The sequence below is a fragment of the Colias croceus genome, chromosome 16 (genome assembly GCF_905220415.1).
Source record: "Colias croceus chromosome 16, ilColCroc2.1".
In the NCBI taxonomy this organism is placed as follows: Eukaryota; Metazoa; Arthropoda; class Insecta; order Lepidoptera; family Pieridae; genus Colias; species Colias croceus.
In genome coordinates, this window is record NC_059552.1 from 10,637,189 (window position 1) to 10,657,040 (window position 19,852).

The window sequence follows — 19,852 nt, forward strand, 5'->3', positions numbered from 1 at the left end:
CAAGGAGTACAGTATACATATAATATATAATATATAGGGGAACCAAGTTTTAGATTATTAGATTAGACCTCTAGCGTCATCAAAATTTAATTTAAAATTACAGGTCTCATACAAACTCCCATCCCCTAGTTTAAGGGGTTGGGGGATGAAAAATAAAAGTTTTATAATTTTTTTGTTGTTTGTGTGCTAATACTAGCTTACATACAAAATTTCAGCTTTCTAGGACATTAGGAAATACCTTAAGAATTTTGATGATCATCAGTGAGTCAGTGACGAAATTAGCGTTTTTTAGATATAAATAAAATATGAAGTATAAAAGCTAATGTAATTAAAACTTAATATGTTCAATAAGTCCGCTATTGACAATATATCCCGAAAATTTTGTTGATCTAGCATAATCCAAACCCAAGTTATGAGGGTTCAAAAAAACGTCGAAGCGCTTCGAGAAAAGGTAGGTAGTGCCCGTGCGCTTCGCTTGTTCGCTTGGCTCGTCTTGGCGGGGGCACTACCGTGCCCCCAGATAGGTACACGAATGTTTCGCTTCGAGATATTGAATGTGTTTCGCTTCGGTATAAAGTGTGCTCGTGATTTGCATAAAGAATTGAACAAAAATTAGCTTGAATAACTTTGAAAGAGACGAGTCGGCACCTGGAACAAGTGGCCAGGTACTCGTCAGTCGCGGTGATGCAGTTGACGGGCCCGTCGTGCACGCGCGCTGCACAAACGCGCAGCGCGCCGCCCGAGCCACCCGCCCCGCCTGCCCCTGCCCCCTCGGCCGCGTCCTCAACGTCTGCGTCGTCCGGCGGCGCTATACCCTAATAATAATTAGATTCTATTAAACGTGGAAAATACCCAAAGCTTGAATTCGCTTAATCGAATTACGAAACATTTTCTTTTCAGTTAGTTAAAGCCCTTTTATTTAAGGTTGGAATTTACTAAAAAAAAGTGTTACATGACATTTGTGACCATTGTAGTGTGTGATGAATGACAGTAAATTATGTTTATATGTATTTATAAAGCAAATATTATATACCGACCTCTAGATCGCCGAGAGCGAAGTGCGAGAGCGGGGAGCAAGGAGGCTGTAAAGTGGAATCCAGTGAGAAGTCGCCGAGTGTCCAGACCCGCACCGTCTTGTCGTTGGAACCTAGTAATTTGTGTCAGAGATTGCGCATGCTATTGTTATCAAGGTCAAGCAGACCATACAAAGAAAATTATGATTAGATAGTTTTTTAACCGACTTCAAAAAAAAGGAGGAGGTTAACAAATCGGCCGGTATATTTTTTTAGGCATCGTACGTATTTTTATTATTTGTTAAAATAACAATGCAGCCTTTAATATAAAAAAAGTTGAAAAATTCAAAATGTCTGCATAAGTAGGTATTCAGATATTTAATAAAATTCCACAAGATTTTCAAAAGGATCCTCTTCCAAGATTTAAAAATAAAATAATTAACTTTTTATTAGAGCATTGTTTTTATGATATAAATTAATTTCTGACATTAAAATTAAAATAATATTATGAAAATAGATAAATAATAATTATACATTAATAATGATTTTGCTATTGCTATACTTTGTAGGACTGTGTGAACTTGTGAACAGTGAAGTTGTGAAGTTAATATACTCCTGACTCATTAGGTATTTTGTAACTATTCATTCAACGTTCATTTTGTGAATTAATAATAATTATTGTATGCTATGTAGTAGTTATAGTAAAAACATTAATGTTCTATAATTTTAATCTAAATATCTTTGTAACTATGTAGGTAAGGTACCATGTTTTTATGCAATAAATGATTTTTTTTCGCATATTCTAGTTACTAAAAACAACATATTAAAAAACAACAAGCTTCAGACCAATGAACTATATAATAAGAATATAGAATAAGAAAGCCCACATTTCACAACTTGGAAAAATTTATAAATAATATTTTTATAAATTTAATAGGTAGGTACATTAGCTACATAAAATTATATTCCTAAATTGACTTCTATAATTATTACATGAACATTGAAAAATATCAAGATCTAATACCTAGGTAAATAATTAATTATTCTCATTTGCTCTTCTTATAAAGGCATTCTTGGCATAATTTCTGTTGCAGGGAGTGATTTCAAACGTGTATCTGCAACGTGAGGAAATTCTGGAATTTTTAAAACTCTTAATATTATGTAAAATATGTAGTTTAAACATGCACATTACGTTACTCGGTTTCTAATGGAAAACATTCTTATGTGACAATAATACCTGTAACAAGGAAGCGCAAGTCGGCCGACAGCGCCACGCAGGTGAGGTATCTGGTGTGCGCGTGCAGTACGCGCAGGCAAGCGCCGGCCGGCACGCTCCACACGCGCGCCGTGCCGTCCTGCGCGCCGCTCGCCAGCACGCCGCGCGCCAGCCGCAGCGCCGTCACCGCGCCCGCGTGCCCGCGCAGCGAGCGGCCCGCGCGCACGCCCTCGCCGGCCACGTGCCACAGGCGCACGCGGCCGTCGTACCCGCCCGTGGCTGCCGCGTCGCCCGCGCCGTCCGCGCACAGTGCTCCCAGGTCGTGTGCGCTGCTCTCGCACAGCAGCGGCGGCGGCTCCGCCTCGCCCTCCGGCCCGGCGCGGCATACGTCTGCATTTGTTAGTGTAAGACGTTGAATTATTATGATCTAAGAGGGACTACAGACGATAAATTATACATAGTTCCTTGTTTTCGTCGATACAAACATTTTCAATAAAAGAGTACCCACCAAAAATATTTTCATGTAAAATGTTGCCAAAACGAGTCCATATGACTCGCACTGTCAAAAAGTTATCAGATCTCATGTAGAGCCAAGCTTCTAACACTACACGCCCTAACTCTACAAGGCCTAACTTCACAAACTCTACACCTTAGTCAAAATATGTGGCTTGGCCATTTCGCTACATTCACATCGGCGTAAGGTGAAAAATTAATCATTACCTTTGTGTTATACAATAGTTCTTGTAGTAACGAACGGCCAGATGCCAGCCCAGATTGAAATATCTTAATTTTTTAAACGTGAAGATATTAATAAGAAAAGCTTAGGCTCTCTATAATTCGTGTGGAACTCATAAAATTACCATCAAAGTTATAGACTTTAACCACGCCGTCGGAAGCCGCAGTGAGCAACAAGGCGCCCCGCGCGAGTACCGCCAGGCCGCGCACGGTGTCGTGGTGCGCGCGCAGCACGGCCAGCAAGGCGCAGGCCCGCGCGCGCCACACGCGCACGCTGCCGTCCTCGTGCGCCGCCGCCAGCCGCGCTCCCGGCGCCCACGCCAGCGCGCGCACCGCCGTCGCCTGCGAGCCGACTATTTTAATACCATGTAAGTACCTACTGTTTTCTAATTATAATTGTTATTGAATACCATATTATAAGTTTGTATGTGCCATTGAATAAACGTTTTCTTTCTTTCTTTCTAAACACTGTATACTTTTAAATCTAAATTTAAAAGTATTTTATTAGCTCACCAAATCCAAATTTAGTGGTAAATTAAAATTAACGTGTAAATTGTCCTGAAATATTTGTTATTTATGTATTTATTAAGTATTAGTTTAACGCCCGCGGCTTCGCACGCTTTTTCTAAAACCTAATAAATTATATACTAAAACCTTCCTCTTGAATCACTCTATCTATTAAAAAAAACCGCATCAAAATCCGTTGCGTAGTTTTAAAGATTTAAGCAGGGACATACGCCCGTGGTACATGTTTACGTTTTCTCTCCATAAGAACCATCCTCGTATTTCAAGGAATATTATAAAAAAAGAATTAACGAAATCGGTTCAGCCGTTCTCGAGTTATGCGCTTACCAACACATTTTGCGATTCATTTTTATAGTATAAACTAGCGGTCCGCCCCGGCTTCGCCCGTGGTACATTTTTACGTTTTCTCTCCATAAGAACCATCCCCGTACTTCAAGAAATGTAATAAAAAAAGAATTAACGAAATCGGTTCAGTTGTTCTCGAGTTATGCGGTTACCAACACATTTTGCGATTCATTTTTATATTATAGACTAGCGGTCCGCCCCGGCTTCGCCCGTGGTACATGTTTACGTTTTCTCTCCATAAGAACCATCCTCGTATTTCAAGGAATATTATAAAAAAAGAATTAACGAAATCGGTTCAGCCGTTCTCGAGTTATGCGCTTACCAACACATTTTGCGATTCATTTTTATATTATAGACTAGCGGTCCGCCCCGGCTTCGCCCGTGGTACATGTTTACGTTTTCTCTCCATAAGAACCATCCTCGTACTTCAAGGAATATTATAAAAAAAGAATTAACGAAATCGGTTCAGCCGTTCTCGAGTTATGCGCTTACCAACACATTTTGCGATTCATTTTTATAGTATAGAGATATCAGGGGCCGTAGTCTGTACAATGTCGGTAATTATCGACAAACTAATTAATTATAGTCCAGTCTTCAGCAATGAAAATGATGTCGCTTATTCGGTTCCTCTCCCTAATTTGATGGAAGTATACAATGGATACATATTTGCTTACACATAAATAAATAAATAAAAACCTTTTATTTCATGTAAAGTAATGAAAAAAATATTAAATAATGTAAGTATATAAATTTGTGCAAAAGTTGTTTACATGAACCCCTCCTCAAGTGAGGGTGAAGGTCTCCTCTAAAGAATTCCATGTATCTCTGTCTTGAGCTATTTGTGGCCAGCAGGTGCCAGCTGTTTTTATCAAATCGTCTGCCCACCTTGTGTAGGGTCTGCCTTTGAGACGTTTGCCGATAGGGCCTTTCCACGTTGTTACCCTGCTGGTCCATCTCTCGTCCTTTAGCCTCGCTACGTGCCCAGCCCATTTCCATTTTAGTCTCTTAGCGTGGGTTAGAGCATCCTTCGCTTTGGTGGTTTCTCTAATTTTTGTATGACGTATTTTGTATATCTTTTTAATATTGAGCATACTTCTTTCTATTCCACGTTGGCAGGTAGTGATTTTGTTTTTTGTTTTTGTTGAATATTTCCACGTTTGACATGCATAGGTTAGACAAGGTAGGAGGCATGACGTCATGACTTTCGTTTTGATACTTGTTGGCATGTTACTTTTAAAAATCTCTTTCAATGACCAGTACTTATTCCAAGTGCTTTTTACCCTTCGATCTATTTCTAGTTCATTTTGTTTTCTGTTAAAGCCTATTTGTTTTCCAAGGTAGATGTAATTTTCTGTATATTTCAGATTTTCGTTGTCCACTGATATTCTTCTCTGTATACTATTTGTTGTGACCATTGTTTTCGAAAGATTCATTTCCAGCCCTACTTGCTTGCTAGCTGTGTTTAGTGTATCAATCATGTTTTGTAATTGTGTGCTAGATTCTGATAACAGGACTAAGTCATCTGCGAAGCGAAGGTGGGATAAGTACTTGCCATCAATGTTTAGTCCTATTTTTTCCCAGTTGAATCTTTTTATTATGAACTCCAGTATGGATATAAATAATTTTGGAGACAGCGGGTCGCCTTGTTTCACGCCTCTTCCGATAGGGAACGTAGGGCCCGTGGTTTCCAGTTTTATTTTTGCTGTACTATCTTTGTAAATGTTCCTGATTATATTTATATACTCTTGTTCAACTTGTTGAGCTTGCAGGGCCGTCCAAATACTTGAATGTGACACGGTGTCAAAAGCTTTTTTATAATCGATGAATGCGATGTAGAGCGCTCTTTGCTGCTCTTGGTATTTTTCCATTACTTGCTCTAGAGTATGTATGTGGTCAGTTGTTGAATAACGCTTGCGAAAGCCGGCTTGTTCTATTGGTTGGTTTGCTTCTATTGTGACACTTATTCTTTTGTTAATTATAGAGGAAAACAGTTTGTAAATACATGAGAGCAAGCTTATAGGCCTGTAGTTTGTGATATCTTTTGAGTCTCCTTTTTTGTAAATTAAAATTATTTCCGACTCTACCCATTGCGATGGTATTTCAGCAGTTTTTAATATTAGGTTAAACAAGAGTGTTAATGGCGAAATCAGCAGCGGCCAGGCAGTCTTTATGGCTTCGTTTGTAATGCCGTCTGGTCCTGGGCTTTTATCTGTCTTCAACCTTTTAATTTCTTGTAAGACTTCTTCTTCCGTTATTGGTGTTATGTTTTCATTCTTGTTTGTAGAGCTATAAATGTCTTTTGCATAGGTAAGGGAGTTACACTCGTTGCCTTGTGCTTTATATAGGGTTTTATAGAACTGGGTTGCTACATCTATGATTTCTTTGCGGTTATTTACGGTTATGTCATTGCGTTCTAAGCCATCTATCCAATGTTTGTTTGTTTTTAATTCTTTAAGGGCCTTTTTTGAGCTTCCTGCATTTTCTAAGTGTTTTTTAAAAGTATTTAATCTGTAGCTTTTGTAGTCATGTTTAATGTATTTACTTATTAGTTTGTATAGAGCTGATAGTTCGTTTTTTGTGGCTCGAGTTTTTTCCTTAGCATGCTGTAACTCTTGTCTTCTTTTGATAAGTTCCAGTGTACGTTTTTTTAGGACTTTATGGTTACTTTTTGACTTTTCGTTGAAGGTTCTGGCGTCCTGTAAGCTCTGGGTTATAGTCTTGGTTAATGTGTTATAGAAAGCCTGTACTGATGTTTGTTCTTGGCATTTATGTAGGTCTTGTAGTTGAGATGAAATGTTTTGTTTGTAAGATATTATTTCTTGTTCTGTTTTTAGTGATGAGTATCGATTGTTATTGAACGCTGTGCGTTTTTTCTTCTGCTTTGTGATGGAAATTGTTGCTCTGATTGCTCTGTGGTCCGACGGGTAGTTCAGATTTAATACTTCTATGTTTTGGAAGATGTTTGGTTGATTTGACAGAACGTAATCTATTTCGTTTTTGTAATTACCATTAGGTGAACGCCAGGTCCATCTTTGGTTTGGTTTTTTATTAAAAAAAGTGTTTAAGATGGCAAGCTTGTGTTCGAACGCGAAATCAATTAGCCTTTGGCCTCTCTGGTTTCTTTCTCCAAATCCATTTGATTTCATTAACAAATGTTCATTCTGTCTTGGTTGTCCTATTTTTGCGTTAAAATCGCCTATTATTATATAATTCTTATAAGATTGATCTATGGCTCTATTGATATTCGAATAGAAGGTGTTAATCTCTTCTTCACACGCTGCTTCAGTCGGTGCATATGTTTGTATAATTGTCATGGACAGTCCTTGTATGCTTAAGTTTAATAATGCTACTCTATCATTTATGCTAATGAAACTTTCGATCCAGTTCTTGCGGGTTTTATTAATTATGAAACCGACTCCGTTTCTGCCAGGTGTGTATCCTGTGTGACATAGTATAAAATTATTATATTCTTCTATCCGGGTGCCTGTTCTCCTTATTTCACATAATCCAATTATGTCGTATTTGACTCTAGTGAGAGCTTCGCTTAGTTCGATTAAACGTTCGTAAGTAGATAAGGTTCTGACGTTGTAGGTTACTATGTATATCAGGTCTCTCTTCTTTTTAGTTGAATTAAATATTTCTTCGGTTCGTGTCTCTCTTTTTGTTTTTGAAGAGGTTTGAGGTATCTTCTTTAGAGGGTTATGGTCTTGATCTTCCACGGTGACCAGCCGGATTGGAAGATGGTTTTTGTTACTTAGTTGAAATTTTTTTGATGTTACATTCTTGAGGGAGGGCGGTGTTGGTTGCTATGAGTGTGGGTTGTTGGTTATATTGTCGTTGGTTTGATTTTGTGTTGTGTTGACGTTGTTGTTTACTAGGTAGCTTAGAATGCTTGGTTTTAGAACTGCTTCAGGGACGCTGTTTGATCTGGGTATAGGTGGGTTTGATTGTTTTATTTTATTTTTCTTCATAGGTCTTTTTGTACTATTACCAGCTAGTGCTTGAATTCTGGGATCTGACTCTGGGGAAGTCATCATAGTTCTTTTGTTGTTTGATTTTGATATCACAAGTTTATCGTATTTTATCGAGACTTTGTTTCCTTTCTCGCGCTCTCTGTTTGCTTCTTCTTGAAGTTCTTTTCTTTTTTCCAATATGTACTTAGGGTAGTCTACGTTCAAATAATATTGGGTATCTTTTAATAATCTCTTTTGCTTGAGAACGTTGATCTTTAAACCAAGGGTAGAAAAAGTTACAATTATTGGTCTCGGTTTATCGCTTTTTTTCCCCACTCTCTTTATTTCCTGAATGTTTCTACAATCGAATTTTAAGGACAATTTTTCACTAATGAACTGTAACATAATGTTCTCCAAGTTGTGGTAGGATGTCTCGCCCTCTTCAATACCGAAGAAAATTATGTTTCTTTGTCTTGCTTGTTTTTCCATATATTGTATTCTTTTTTCTTGTTGTTCAACTTTTCCCTTTAAAGTTTGATGTTTTTCTTCTAAAATGGTAAATTTTTCTTCTATTTTCTTATTTATGTTGAGTGTTACTTATTCTGTAACCTTTTCACCACTTTTTTGAATTTCAATTTTTTGTAAGTTTAGTTCTTTTTGAATGTTCTGTAGGGCTTTCATAATTTCCTCCATAGTATTTGTTTGTTTTGGTACTCGTAGCGCCCTCTATAATCTCTTGTGGTTGGTAGCGGAACTGCGTTGCCAATAGCAGATATTGCGTTCAGTTTATCGAGTTATGTCTAGAGAGTTCGGCTACTCGACGCTAGATGGCGCTTATCGTTGTTTACTCGAAAAACTGCGTGACTATGTGAAATAATAATTTTTGAGGTTATGTATTTTGATGCAAAAACAGATTTCTTGAGTTCACAGTAACAATTTAGTGTTTTTTATGTTTATTTGTGTCTTATTCACTGAACTTAGCAGGTATTAGATAGTTTACACTTAGAGTAATGTATAAAATGACAGATCCAAGTCCCTTGATGTTTTGAAGATTTTATCACTGTTTACGCACTTTTTTAATATGAAAACATTAGTCCATGTGGTTCTTAGTATTGTTCATTGATTTATCACTGTTTTGTCACGCTATCACCGTTATTTCTATTTGATAATTAATTAAAACACAGACGTCGAAGTGAACAGTGGCACAGTAGCGCCCTCCCTGCTTACACATATTTGTTTATAATTTTTATTCTTCACAAAACTTTCCGTAATGCGTCAAAATATTTAAATAACTAGCGTCCGCCCGCGACTCCGTCCGCGCGGATGTCGGTCTTCGCGTGGATGGTTTATTTCTCCATTTTGAGTAACTCTGACAATGACATCTTATAAAATACTAGCTTTCCGCCCGCGGCTTTGCCCGCGTTTTCAAAGAAAAACCCGTTCCCGTAGGATTTCCGGGATAAAACCTATCCTATGTCCTTTCTCGGATATCAAAATATCTCTATACCAAATTTCATGCAAATTGGTTCAGTAGTTAAGGCGTGATTGAGTAACAGACAGACAGACAGAGTTACTTTCGCATTTATAATATTAGTATGGATGTCTACTGGACCCAAATACGGCTAGGCCTATTACGCAACGTGTGTTCGCGGTTCTACAGAACAACGTCAATGGATAAAACTGAAAAATTAAGATTTTTTTTTTCTACGTATTTTTCCGGGATAAAAAGTATCCTATTTTACGCCCAGGATAATAAGGTATAATTATACCAAGTTTCATCGAAATCGAACCGTTAGTTTTCACGTGATGCCTGAACATACAGACAGACAGACAGACAGACAAAAATTTTTTTAATCACATATTTGGGCTTGGTATCGATCCAGTAACACTCCCTGGTATTTATTTTTTCAATATTTTCAATGTACAGAATTAACCCTTCTACAGATTTATTATATGTATATGTCGTGGTCATATCGTAGATTTGTTCATTTCATGATATGAGTGGCCATTTCACGAAATGGTCGCATATCGTGAAATGGCCAATTTAGTTTGGCCACATCATGATGTGGTTTGGGCAGATCAATGATAAGAAATCGTTTCACGATATGCCCAATTAACGCACGGTTTTTTCATGAAATGATCAAAATTATTTGATCATATCGTAAAATAGTTACATTAATCGTTGGTAGAGGCGCTGCAAGCTCTGTGTTTATGTGATAAGATGGCGGCCGCTGGCGAAAATTAAATTATTCGCAGTTAAAAACGTCATAATTCGTTTATTAACAATATTATGAAGAAAGTCATAGCAAAGAATTTACGACGAAGAGGTACGAGTACTTACTATGGAAAATGTGGATATCTTATATGTATTTAAGAAAAAATGCGACTTAAATAAAATAATTTAAGAAACTACTACTATATTATTATAATTGTTTGTTTTTTAAAAAGCGATCCGCTTCTAGCACTCGCCGGCCGCTGCAGCAGCACGCTCGCTTTGCTCGCTCGGCTCGTGCGTTGTTTATCAAAGTCTAACCTAACCTAACCTAACTGTTTTCTATTGCAAAAACGATTCGCTTCTGGCATTCGCCGGCCGCTGCCGCGGCACTAACTTAAATGACATTAAACAAGTTTTTAGAATATAGTTATTCTGAAATTTTTTAACATTTTATGGACTCTTTATATTTTATACGATCTGGCCAAATGTGGATGACCAAATCGTGAAACGTTGACGATTTAACGATCTGATCAAACTATGTTGGCCATTTCACGATATGCGACCATTTCGTGAAATGGCCACTCATATCATGAAATGATCAAATCTACGATATGACCACGACATATAGATAATAGCCTTGTAGTAATGCACGTTTATCTAAATTAATAACATCATTATTTCAATTCCGTAGATATATGAAAAATAAATAAAATATAGATTTCATGGATTTGGAAAATCATTTCTTTGCAACCACTTTGCAACACATTCGAATATTGTCGTGGTCAAAACAAATTATTATTCTTTGACATTGTCAATCGTTATGATACTTGTGATACCGACGTTTGATCTCGACAAGATCTCGAAGGCCCTTCTCCCATTACGCTACCGGTATCCTACACGTCCGCGACTAGTATAGTTGGTCGCCTTTGCGTCGCGTTTCGCGAGTATCTCTTCGGTAGAAAGATAAAAAATTCTTATCATGATGTTGTAGTTCTCGTGCGGCTATAAAACTCTACAATTTATGTTTCTTTTAATATATGGATGAATCCAATACTTCCTACTTTTACGTCTTCACTGTAATCACTCAACATAGCGTCCATCTACAAAAACGAGGCACAATAATGAAATTAGTCATTTTTCAGTCGCTTAATATGCGAGCATCGGGCAGCGAGCAAATATCTAACTAGTATTCTACTCGAGTATCGTATTCTAGAAGTATCGTAATGGGAGAAGGGCCTTACGGTTTGTGTGGGTTTGTAGATACGGTTGATAATATCGGAAAAATTATAGATTATTATTATTATTTTATAATAAAAAAGATATTTCACACTTCCGATGCTACATGGTTTAACGCAATTTTTTTTTCTCTTATTTAATGGTATTTCAATTAAAATAAAATAAACAGATAATGTTTTATTTTTAAGATGGTTTCAAAATTTTATTGAAAATGTTAAGAAGTCTCTTATATTATATTAAATAAATATTAAAATAGTGCACTGCTGTTTGCATAATATTTTATTCAGCCTAAATTATTGCATTCATATTTGATTAATTTCTTTCTGAACTTCTAGGATAATAAAATTATACAGATGAATACAAATAAAAAAAATTATTAGAAAAATTTAATTTAACTGTTTATAATTTAGCGTAGTTGAAAATTTGGCTCAAAACCATCATCCCTCACCAAAATATAAAATTTATAGATAAATATTTTTATTTATTACATAAATAATTACCCGTGAACCGCTAGATCAATTGCATATAATATTCATCCTTTGCTTATTAACTGTAATAAAATAAACCTTAATAATATAATATAATAATACAAGCTAAAAATACAAGTGATACAAATTATCCGTTCCGTACTAAAACTTCCGTCCGTTTATATTATGATGTCTTAAAGATTTCTTGAAAGGCTTCGAATTGAGCAGAATTATCTTGTAGAGCTTTTAGAGTATTTTGATTAGAATTTTATTGCACTTCACAAATAACAAAATATTACTCAACTAAAACTAAAAGCTTTAACTATATAAAAACATAACGCAGATTGATATTTTCTTAGGATATTTGTAATAGATTTATAGGATTTTTAAGAATATATCTAATTAAAAATTATCCTCTTGAAAACACAAAATTTATGTTTATTTTGATAGAAATATTATTTTGATTGATTGATGTCAGATGTCAACAAAGTAAATAAAGTGATTGACATACATGGAATTTTGGACTCCATGAATAGGTATGTTATAAATAGGACATTAATTAAACGATTGATATAAAAATATCGAATTTGATTAAAATTAAATTAACTGCCATGTTTTTGTGCATAACATGTGCTTTTTTTGATATGTATTTGTAATAATGCGAAAAATTTATGTACTTAACTAATTTTAATTTACTATATATTCCATAATAAGATATAAATCGTTAGTTACCGACCGATTTCGGTCGAGATCGATGTCGACTAATGTCGAGAACGGAACTACTTAACTCCCTGTCATTCAATGTTCCTTCTTGTCCATCCAATCCAACGTTGTATATTCCATCCACCAGTACTTACTATCGACAAAATTCTTTTATGCCACGAGTGTGTAGCCTTTTTAACAAGCTTCGTAACCAATACGATTTTGATCTATTTACCACCAGTGTTGCTACGGTAAGGCATTGGTTGAGTGCAGATTTCTTTTCCGGATACGTGTTTAGTTCTAAGATGAGTTTGACGTGTTAACAACTTTTCTCTTTTTATGTAATCTCTAGCTTTATGTATTTATCCGAACTGCTACATATTATATCATGTTTGTATAACCTCCTAAGACCCAGATCGGAACTACCAAAGGTAGTCGTAAAAACCCACTGTACAAAATTATGCACAAATTAATTTATTGCTGTCAGACCCAGAGACGTAAAACATCGTAATTTTGAAGATATACCTTTTAGGGTTTCGAAAGTATTTTTACCGTAATACCAGGTGTCTACGGGACATTTTTGGTCACCTTCTGTAATTCTATCTTTTGTACAAAATTTTGTACAGTGGGTCTTAATGTAGCAGAGAAAATAATAAATCAAAATTACAAAAAATAAAGTTTATTATAGAAATTAAATAGAGAACAAAATTTTTCCATTTGAGATCTTTAGGCTTAACTTCTATTAAGGCAATATTAAATTACGCGTCTTCGACTTCTACTCCCACGACTACCTTCTTCCGCGAGTGCTTATAATATTTCTTCCACGACTACAACCACGTGTCCAACGTAGACGAATTCGTGTTCTGCTGCGACTTGATCCTCGCAAAAAGGAGAATCATCATTGTCATCTTCAAAAAGCGGCTGTTCATCTTCACTAGAAGAATTTGAAGATGAAGATTACTCTCTTCCATCTGGCATGTACTCGTCATCTGTCTTATTATAATTCAAAAGGGTCCTCTTCAGCTTCTGACTCATATTCTAATTCATTTAGACACTGAAGAATCTCATTTTCATTAGAATCTAAAATAAAAACAAAAATACTTTCTAAGAAAAGCAGATACCTAACGTTTGATACTGAGAACCAATGTACAAAATATTGAACAAAATAATTGATGACTTTGTGAATCACTTTTATTTAATACAGCAACAAAAAATATTAATAGTGTGTAATATTTACACCTTATAGTATAAAACTAGCTGGTGCGTTGTGCGCGGGCTGCAAGCAGCCCGCGAGCCCCTTTTGCCCCTGGGTTGAAGCAATAGGGCAGTCATTAGAAAATGTGTTAGAATTCCCAGTCCATTTGTAATTTTCTGCTAACAGCGATTCCACAGTCAATCTGAAGTGCTTATAAATTCCCAATTCAAATATTTTCTATTCTGGAATGCTGTCGACCTTCGAAGGTGCGTTGTGCGCGGGCTGCAAGCAGCCCGCGAGCCCCTTTTGCCCCTGGGTTGAAGCAATAGGGCAGTCATTTGAAAATAAATTCGAATTTTCTGTCCATTTGTTAAATCTGCTAACAGCGATTCTACAGTCAGTCGGTAATGCTTAAAAATTCTCCATTCAAGTATTTTCCACTCCGGGAGGCTGTCCATCTTCCAAATTCTCCGTCAATTTGCTATTATCTGCAAACAGCGATTTTACAGTCAGTCGGAAATGCTTATAAATTCCCCATTCAAATATTTTCTATTCCGGGGGGCTGTCCACTTTCGAGGGTGCGTGGTGCGCGGGCTGCAAGCAGCCCGCGGTACATCCCAGGGACAAAAATCTTCAGTCATTTGAAAATGCATTCGAATTTCCTTTCCATTTGTAACATCTGCTAACAGCGATTCTACAGTCAGTCGAAACTGCTTATAAATTACTTATTCAAATATTGTTAAATTTTTGAAACAACCCTAACACGCTCGTCGCTTCGCTCCTCTCTACCTATTTGAATATTTAGGCCGGCCGCTGCCGCGATTCGCTCGCTTCGCTCGCTTGGCTCGTGCGATAGGTAGTTCATAAGTTAACCTAACACGCTCGTCGCTTCGCTCCTCGCTACCCATTTGAATATTTAGGCCGGCCGTTGACGTGACTTGCTCGCTTCGCTCGCTTGGCTAGTGCAGTAGTTCAAAAGTTAACCTAACTCGCTCGTCGCTTCGCTCCTCGCTACTTCTTTGAATATTTACGCCGGCCGCTGACGTGACTCGCTCGCTTCGCTCGCTTGACTCGTACGGTAATTCAAAGGTTAACCCAACACGCTCGTCGCTTCGCTCCTCGCCACCTATTTGAATATTTACGCCAGCCGCTGCCGTGATTCGCTCGCTTCGCTCGCTTGGCTCGTGCGGTAGTTCAAAAGTTAATAAATATTTTCTACTCCGGGAGGATGTTGACCTTCGAGGCTGCGCGGTGCGCGGGCAGCAAGCAGCCCGCGGGGCCGTCTTTTGCCGTTGCTATTCAATTACCCTTTCTACTATGGAAATTTCCATACAAAATTTTCGAAAAAAAAAATTTCGCTTTTTAACAAAAAAATTTATATGCCTGGAAGCGGACCAAGTTTTGAAGTATTTTTTACTTCGGTGACCCCGACCTACCTGTCACCGATTCAGAGAACCGTTGAATTTCGTGATGTATGGAAAATGGAAACCAGGGGTCGGAGTGAGATTCTGAGTATGCAGTTTTGTAAATCTGGCCGATTAGAGCACAGAAGTCAATTTTCAAACCGATCGTCAAGTAACCGGCGCCACCATCTTGCCTCGAAAAATCGGCCATTTTTGAAAAAAAAATGGCGTCCAATTTGAAATTTATCGATTGCCCTGGTAGCGCCCCATCTTCCTGATTATTTTTTAGTTCTACACTCCCCACCTATCTCGCGCCGTTTCGGAGAGCCGTCGAATATTGCGTTGTATGAAACTTGGAAACCAGCGGTGGAAACTCGATTATGAATATGCCAACTTAATGTGTGGCTCGATTGAAGCCCTTGTGCCAAGTTTCAGCGTGATCGGCCCAGAGATGGCCGTTTTAGAATTTGTATGGCGGCGGCCATTTTTTCCGCCATTTTGAATTTTTTTCACTGTCTGTGGTAATTGCTCAAGGTCTACTACAAGTTTAGTTTGAGCACCCCAGATGTAGCTGCTACCGTTTGCGCGGGCCGTTGACCGTCTCCGCGGGCTGTGACAAAGTTCAAGATTTCGGATTTTTCTGGATATCCTGGGAGCTGGGCGAGTACAAACGTGGTGAGAGTGTGGTTCCGCGTTGCGCCACCTCGGCTAAATTTACGTTTTTATGTTTGCGCCAAAAATGGAAAAAATCCAAAATCGAGCGACCCATTATGGCTCCCTGGTAGCGTCCCAGGGTGGTGATCATTTTTAGTTCCGGGACCCCCCACCCAACTCGCACCGTTTCCGCGTGCCGTTGGATTTTACGTTGTATGGAAGTTGGAAACTGGGGCCCGGAGCCACTCAAACGGGGCACCGATCGATTCGCCGGCTCGAACAGAGCACGTGTGCCAAATTTGAGACGTAAGGATTCATAAACGGCGATTTTGGCAAAGTACGGCGGCCATCTTGTTTTCGCGAAAATCCCCATTTTTCCACCTCCCCTGGTAATCGCCACCAGTTCCGAGCATTTTTTGTTCAGACACCCCCCCTCCAGGTATCACCGTTTTTGCGCACCTCCAGGGGTCCACTCTCTTGTCCAGGGTGTTGGAGTTGTCAATATTTTTCCGGTGGTCACTCGCCGCACCTCTATACGATCACGTCGAAATCCCCCCAACTTTCCACGTAGTTTCCGAGAAACCCGATGTCAGTCAGTCAGTGGTAGTGTAGCTTTATATATTATAACTAGCTGGTGCGTTGTGCGCGGGCTGCAAGCAGCCCGCGAGCCCCTTTTGCCCCTGGGTTGAAGCAATAGGGCAGTCATTAGAAAATGTGTTAGAATTCCCAGTCCATTTGTAATTTTCTGCTAACAGCGATTCCACAGTCAATCTGAAGTGCTTATAAATTCCCAATTCAAATATTTTCTATTCTGGAATGCTGTCGACCTTCGAAGGTGCGTTGTGCGCGGGCTGCAAGCAGCCCGCGAGCCCCTTTTGCCCCTGGGTTGAAGCAATAGGGCAGTCATTTGAAAATAAATTCGAATTTTCTGTCCATTTGTTAAATCTGCTAACAGCGATTCTACAGTCAGTCGGTAATGCTTAAAAATTCTCCATTCAAGTATTTTCCACTCCGGGAGGCTGTCCATCTTCCAAATTCTCCGTCAATTTGCTATTATCTGCAAACAGCGATTTTACAGTCAGTCGGAAATGCTTATAAATTCCCCATTCAAATATTTTCTATTCCGGGGGGCTGTCCACTTTCGAGGGTGCGTGGTGCGCGGGCTGCAAGCAGCCCGCGGTACATCCCAGGGACAAAAATCTTCAGTCATTTGAAAATGCGTTAAAATTCCCTGTCAATTTGCTTTTTATCTGCTAACAGCGATTCCACAGTAAATCGGAAGTGCTTATAAATTCCCCATTAAAATATTTTCTATTCCGGGGGGCTGTCCACCTTCGAGGGTGCGTGGTGCGCGAGCTGCAAGCAGCTCGCGGCTCATCCCAGGGCAGAAATCTTCAGTCATTTGAAAATGCATTCGAATTTCCTTTCCATTTGTAACATCTGCTAACAGCGATTCTACAGTCAGTCGAAACTGCTTATAAATTACTTATTCAAATATTGTTAAATTTTTGAAACAACCCTAACACGCTCGTCGCTTCGCTCCTCTCTACCTATTTGAATATTTAGGCCGGCCGCTGCCGCGATTCGCTCGCTTCGCTCGCTTGGCTCGTGCGATAGGTAGTTCATAAGTTAACCTAACACGCTCGTCGCTTCGCTCCTCGCTACCCATTTGAATATTTAGGCCGGCCGTTGACGTGACTTGCTCGCTTCGCTCGCTTGGCTAGTGCAGTAGTTCAAAAGTTAACCTAACTCGCTCGTCGCTTCGCTCCTCGCTACTTCTTTGAATATTTACGCCGGCCGCTGACGTGACTCGCTCGCTTCGCTCGCTTGACTCGTACGGTAATTCAAAGGTTAACCCAACACGCTCGTCGCTTCGCTCCTCGCCACCTATTTGAATATTTACGCCAGCCGCTGCCGTGATTCGCTCGCTTCGCTCGCTTGGCTCGTGCGGTAGTTCAAAAGTTAATAAATATTTTCTACTCCGGGAGGATGTTGACCTTCGAGGCTGCGCGGTGCGCGGGCAGCAAGCAGCCCGCGGGGCCGTCTTTTGCCGTTGCTATTCAATTACCCTTTCTACTATGGAAATTTCCATACAAAATTTTCGAAAAAAAAAAATTTCGCTTTTTAACAAAAAAATTTATATGCCTGGAAGCGGACCAAGTTTTGAAGTATTTTTTACTTCGGTGACCCCGACCTACCTGTCACCGATTCAGAGAACCGTTGAATTTCGTGATGTATGGAAAATGGAAACCAGGGGTCGGAGTGAGATTCTGAGTATGCAGTTTTGTAAATCTGGCCGATTAGAGCACAGAAGTCAATTTTCAAACCGATCGTCAAGTAACCGGCGCCACCATCTTGCCTCGAAAAATCGGCCATTTTTGAAAAAAAAATGGCGTCCAATTTGAAATTTATCGATTGCCCTGGTAGCGCCCCATCTTCCTGATTATTTTTTAGTTCTACACTCCCCACCTATCTCGCGCCGTTTCGGAGAGCCGTCGAATATTGCGTTGTATGAAACTTGGAAACCAGCGGTGGAAACTCGATTATGAATATGCCAACTTAATGTGTGGCTCGATTGAAGCCCTTGTGCCAAGTTTCAGCGTGATCGGCCCAGAGATGGCCGTTTTAGAATTTGTATGGCGGCGGCCATTTTTTCCGCCATTTTGAATTTTTTTCACTGTCTGTGGTAATTGCTCAAGGTCTACTACAAGTTTAGTTTGAGCACCCCAGATGTAGCTGCTACCGTTTGCGCGGGCCGTTGACCGTCTCCGCGGGCTGTGACAAAGTTCAAGATTTCGGATTTTTCTGGATATCCTGGGAGCTGGGCGAGTACAAACGTGGTGAGAGTGTGGTTCCGCGTTGCGCCACCTCGGCTAAATTTACGTTTTTATGTTTGCGCCAAAAATGGAAAAAATCCAAAATCGAGCGACCCATTATGGCTCCCTGGTAGCGTCCCAGGGTGGTGATCATTTTTAGTTCCGGGACCCCCCACCCAACTCGCACCGTTTCCGCGTGCCGTTGGATTTTACGTTGTATGGAAGTTGGAAACTGGGGCCCGGAGCCACTCAAACGGGGCACCGATCGATTCGCCGGCTCGAACAGAGCACGTGTGCCAAATTTGAGACGTAAGGATTCATAAACGGCGATTTTGGCAAAGTACGGCGGCCATCTTGTTTTCGCGAAAATCCCCATTTTTCCACCTCCCCTGGTAATCGCCACCAGTTCCGAGCATTTTTTGTTCAGACACCCCCCCTCCAGGTATCACCGTTTTTGCGCACCTCCAGGGGTCCACTCTCTTGTCCAGGGTGTTGGAGTTGTCAATATTTTTCCGGTGGTCACTCGCCGCACCTCTATACGATCACGTCGAAATCCCCCCAACTTTCCACGTAGTTTCCGAGAAACCCGATGTCAGTCAGTCAGTGGTAGTGTAGCTTTATATATTATAACTAGCTGGTGCGTTGTGCGCGGGCTGCAAGCAGCCCGCGAGCCCCTTTTGCCCCTGGTTTGAAGCAATAGGGCAGTCATTAGAAAATGTGTTAGAATTCCCAGTCCATTTGTAATTTTCTGCTAACAGCGATTCCACAGTCAATCGGAAGTGCTTATAAATTCCCAATTCAAATATTTTCTATTCTGGAATGCTGTCGACCTTCGAAGGTGCGTTGTGCGCGGGCTGCAAGCAGCCCGCGAGCCCCTTTTGCCCCTGGGTTGAAGCAATAGGGCAGTCATTTGAAAATAAATTCGAATTTTCTGTCCATTTGTTACATCTGCTAACAGCGATTCTACAGTCAGTCGGTAATGCTTATAAATTCCCCATTCAAGTATTTTCCACTCCGGGAGGCTGTCCACCTTCAAGGGAGCGTAGTGCGCGGGCTGCAAGCAGCCCGCGAAGCATCCCAGGGCAGAAATCTTCAGTCATTTGAAAATGCATTAAAATTCCCCGTCAATTTGCTATTATCTGCAAACAGCGATTCCACAGTCAATCGGAAGTGCTTATAAATTTCAAATTCAAATATTTTCTATTCCGGGGGGTGGTTCACCTTCGAGGGTGCGTGGTGCGCGAGCTGCAAGCAGCTCGCGGCTCATCCCAGGGCAGAAATCTTCAGTCAGTTGAAAATGCATTCGAATTTCCTTTCCATTTGTAACATTTGCTAACAGCGATTCTACAGTCAGTCGAAACTGCTTATAAATTACTT

General features: G+C 39.6%; 1 pseudogene; it reads right to left on the reverse strand.

The window, feature by feature from the left end:
- Window positions 1–7,640: 7,640 nt before the first annotated feature.
- Window positions 7,641–8,480, reverse strand: LOC123698505 (annotated as a pseudogene).
- Window positions 8,481–19,852: the final 11,372 nt, after the last annotated feature.